The sequence below is a fragment of the Oncorhynchus nerka genome, unplaced genomic scaffold, assembly GCF_034236695.1.
Source record: "Oncorhynchus nerka isolate Pitt River unplaced genomic scaffold, Oner_Uvic_2.0 unplaced_scaffold_2760, whole genome shotgun sequence".
In the NCBI taxonomy this organism is placed as follows: Eukaryota; Metazoa; Chordata; class Actinopteri; order Salmoniformes; family Salmonidae; genus Oncorhynchus; species Oncorhynchus nerka.
This window is the reverse complement of record NW_027038539.1, coordinates 1-5,001: the sequence shown is the minus strand read 5'-3', so window position 1 is coordinate 5,001 and position 5,001 is coordinate 1.

Genomic DNA, 5,001 nt, shown 5'->3' with positions numbered 1-5,001 from the left:
TTTCGTTTGGTAGAAAACCAAAGTTTGGATATGCAATAACTGACGTTAAAAAAAAAACATACAGCCCCTATAATTTTCAATCAAACCGTTTGAACCACCTGTAACTGCAGTTTTAAAATGAAAGACATGAGGAAGGGACTGTAAACTAAACTAAATATAGCTTAGACGATGAGGTTACACCCACAGTAAAATTCGGTCAGCTAGGCTTCTTATTTGTGTACAGAACAAAGGTGACTAAGACAGATGGTGAAGCAATAGCAGTGGTAATTCAAATGAATAGTTCAAACAAAATGAGTCTTTCTCTTGGCACAGAGAGGATGTTTTTCAGAACCATGTATCTGACAAGTATTTGCATTGATCTGTCAAGGGAGATACAGTGCCTTCAGAAAGTATTGTTGGGGTAGGTTCCTTGTTCCTTGTCAATCATTTGCTTATTGGTGAAATCAGCAATCAGACAATATATTTAAGTAAATCAATCATTAATTTATTAATGCAATTGCAGACAGAAGTTGACAACGGGAACATAGCACGCATGTTTCCCAAGTAAGTTCTGCAAAATAGGAAAGTGTCCAAGTTGCTTTAATATGCTTGCAGTCAACCCCTAGTGATGTAACCTTCTACTCACGAGACCAGACCCATGCATATACAGTTATACAAACTGTATATGGTAAAACGGAACTTAAAAAAAAAAAACATTCAGAGAATGGAAGTGAAAAATGTTAGGTTGCAGGGAGGTTCTAAGAACATTTTACTATGCTTCCCTGAAAGTTTTCCTGGGAGGTTTTATTAACGTTCTGATGGAAATTATAGGCTACTTGAAGGTAATTAAATAACGTTCTGAAAACACATTTCAATAAGACTTAATAAAAATGCTAGCTTATATGTTTTGAACTCCAAGCACAGACAGGACACCTGGAAATTCATTTGCTCAGGCATTAGTCATGTAAACTCATCTGTTTTTTATTGTGGTATGGCATCACTGAGATTCAAACCTATGATTTTCTGTTCTCTATCCATGGAATTAGTCTACTGCACCATCAGGGTGGCGCTACCATGCCATATTTCTTCAACTCCTACAAAGCTGTTCATTTTTGTCTATTCAAACCAAATTCAAATCAAATGTATTTATAAAGCCCTTCTTACATCAGCTGATATCTCAAAGTGTGGTACAGAAACCCAGCCTAAAACCCCAAACAGCAAGCAATGCAGGCGTAGAAGCATGGCTAGGAAAAACTCCCTAGAAAGGCCAAAACCTAGGAAGAAACCTAGAGGAACCAGGCTATGAGGGGTGGCCAGTCCTCTTCTGGCTGTGCCGGGTGGAGATTATAACAGAACATGCCCCCTGACACATAAACTACTGCAGCATAGATACTGGAAGTGAGACGAGGGGTCAGGAGACACTGTGCCACCATCCGACTATACCCCCGGACAGGGCCAAACAGACAGGATATAACCCCACTCACTTTGCCAAAGCACAGCCCCCACACCACGAGAGGGATATCTCTAACCACCAACTTACCATCCTGAGACAAGGCCGAGTATAGCCCACAAAGTTCTCCGCCACGGCACAACCCAAGGGGGGGCGCCAACCCGGACAGGAAGATCACATCAGTGACTCAACCCACTCTTCCGCACCCCTCCTAAGGACGGCATGGAAGAGCACCAGTAAGCCAGTGACTCAGCCCCTGTAATGGGGTTAGAGGCAGAGAATCCCAGTGGAGAGGGGAACCGGCCAGGCAGAGACAGCAAGGGCGGTTCATTGCTCCAGTGCCTTTCCGTTCACCTTCACACTCCTGGGCCAGACTACACTCAATCATAGGACCTACTGAAGAGATGAGTCTTCAAAAAAGACAAAGGTCGAGACTGAGTCTGTGTCTCTCACATGGGTAGGCAGACCGATCATTCCATAAAAACGGAGCTCTATAGGGGAAAGCCCTGCCTCCAGCTGTTTGCTTTGAAATTCTAGGGACAGTAAGGAGGCCTGCATCTTGTGACCATACGTGTAGGTATGTACAGCAGGACGAAATCAGAAAGATAGGTAGGAGCAAGCCCATGTATTTGTAGGTTAGCAGTAAAACCTTGAAATCAGCCCTTGCCTTAACAGGAAGCCAATGTAGAGAGGCTAGCACTGGAGTAATATGATTTTTGGTTCTAGTCAAGATTCTAGCAGCCGTGTTTAGCACTAACTGAAGTTTATTTATTGCTTTATCCGGGTAGCCGGAAAGTAGAGCATTTCAGTAGTCTAACCTAGAAGTAACAAAAGCATGGATTAATTTTTCTGCATAATTTTTGGACAGAAAGTTTCAGATTTTTGCAAAGTTACGTAGATGGAAAAAAAGCTGTCCTTGAAACAGTCTTTGATATGTTTGTCAAAAGAGAGATCAGGGTCCAGAGGTCCAACGCCGAGGTCCTTCACAGTTTTATTTGAGACGACTGTACAACCATCAAGATTAATTGTCAGCATCAACAGAAGATCTCTTTATTTCTTGGGACCTAGAACAAGCATCTCTGTTTTGTCCGAGTTTAAAAGTAGAACATTTTCAGCCATCCACTTCCTTATGTCTGAAACAGGCTTCCAGCAAGGGCAATTTTGGGGTTTCACCATGTTTCATCGAAATGTACAGCTGTGTGTCATCCGCATAGCTGTGAAAGTTAACATTATGTTTCCGAATGACATCACCAAGAGGTAAAATATATAGTGAAAACAATAGTGGTCCTAAAACGGAACCTTGAGGAACACCGAAATGTACAGTTGATTTGTCAGAGGACAAACCATCCACAGAGACAAACTTTTAAATCTTTCCGACAGAAGATCTAAACTAGGCCAGATCTTGTCCATGTAGACCAATTTGGGTTTCCAATCTCTCCAAAAGAATGTGGTGATCGATGGTATCAAAAGCAGCACTAAGGTCTAAGAGCACAAGGACAGATGCAGAGCCCCGGTCTGATGCCATTTAAAAGGTCATTTACCACCTTCACAAGTGCAGTCTCAGTGCTATGATGGGGTCTAAAACCAGACTGAAGCATTTTGTATACATTGTTTGTCTTCAGGAAGGCAGTGAGTTGCTGCGCAACAGCTTTTTCAAAAACAATTGAGAGGAATGGAAGATTCGATATAGGCCAATATTTTTTTTCATATTTTCAAGGTTTGGCTTTTTCAAGACAAGCTTTATTACTGCCACTTTTAGTGAGCTTGGTACACATCCGGTGGATAGAGAGCCGTTTATTATGTTCAACATAGGGCCAAGCACAGGAAGCAGCTCTTTCAGTAGTTTAGTTGGAATAGGGTCCAGTATGCAGCTTGAAGCTTTTGAGGCCATGATTATTTTCATCATTGTGTCAAGAGATCTAGTACTAAAACACTTGAGTGTCTCCCTTGATCCTAGCAGACTCAGGACAACTGAGCGTTGGAGGAATACGCAGATTTAAAGGAGTCCGTAATTTGCTTTCTAATGATCATGATCTTTTCCTCAAAGAAGTTCATGAATTTATCACTGCTGAAGTGAAAGCCATCCTCTCTTGGAGATTTCTGTTTTTTAGTTAGCTTTGCGACAGCATCAAAAATAAATTTAGGTGAGGCAAGGCCTCATTTAACACAGTAAATTCATCAGGCTTAAGCCATGTTTCAGTCAGGCCAATCACATCAATATTATGATCAGTGATTAGTTCATTGAATATAACTGCCTTGGAAGTGAGGGATCTAACATTGAGTAGCCCCATTTTGAGATGTAATGTATCACAATCTCTTTCAATAATGGAGGAGGTCTATATTCCAGTGAGATTGCTAAGGCGAACACCACCATGTTTAGTTTTGCCCAACCTAGGTCGAGGCACAGACGCGGTCTCAATGGGGATAGCTGAGCTGACTACACAGACTGTGCTAGTGGCGGACTCCACTAAGCTGGCAGGCTGGCTAACAGCCTGCTGCCTGGCCTGCATCTCATTGTGGAGCTAGAGAACTTCTTTGGGACAGGGGGCAGTATATTCACGTCCGGATGAAATGCGTGTCTAAAGTAAACGGCCTGCTACTCAGACATGCATATTATAAGTATAGATTCAAAACGGTCAGATTTAAAACTGTTTGAATCATGTCTGTGAGTATAACATAACTTATTTGGCAGGCAAAACCCTGAGGACAAATGGTTCAGATATTTTATTTTATTTTTTTGAGGTCACTCTTTTTAATGGGTTTTCATTGGGAATCCAGATTTCTAATAGACTTTCCTGCAGTTTCTATCGCTTCCACTGGATGTCAACAGTCTTTAGAAATTGGTTGAGGTTTTTCCTTTGAGAAATTAAGAAGTAGCACTGTTCAGAATGAGGCTCCAGTCTAGTGTACTCTTTGTTAGAGGCGCATGACCTGAAAAGCACGCTCCACTTTGTTTACCTCCGGTATTGAACACAGATCATCCATTCTTCAATTTTATCTATTATTTACGTAAAAAAATACCTAAAAGTTGTATTAGGAAAGTAGTTTGACATGTTTGGACAAAGCTTTACAGGTAACTTATGAGACATTTTGTAGTCATGTTGCGCGACTTGGAACCGGTGTTTTTCTGGATCAAGCGCGCCAAATAAGTGGACATTTTGGATTTATATCGACAGAATTAATCAAACAAAAGGACGATTTGATGTTTCTGGGACATATTGGAGTCCCAACAGAAGAAGTTTGTCAAAGGTAAGGCATGAAATATATCTTCATTTCTGCGTTTTGTGTCGCGCCTGCAGGGTTGAAATATGCTTTTATCTCTTTGTTTACTGGGGTGCTATCCTCAGATAATAGCATTGCTTGCTTTCACCGAAAAGCCTTTTTGAAATATGACATGTTGGATGGATTCACAACAAGTGTAGCTTTAATTTGGTATCTTGCATGTGTGATTTCATGAAAGTTAGATTTTTATAGTAATTTATTTGAAATTTGGCGCTCTGCATTTTCACTGGGTTTTAGCCAGGTGGGATGCTAGCGTCCCACATATCCCAGAGGTTAAAAAAATTAAATAT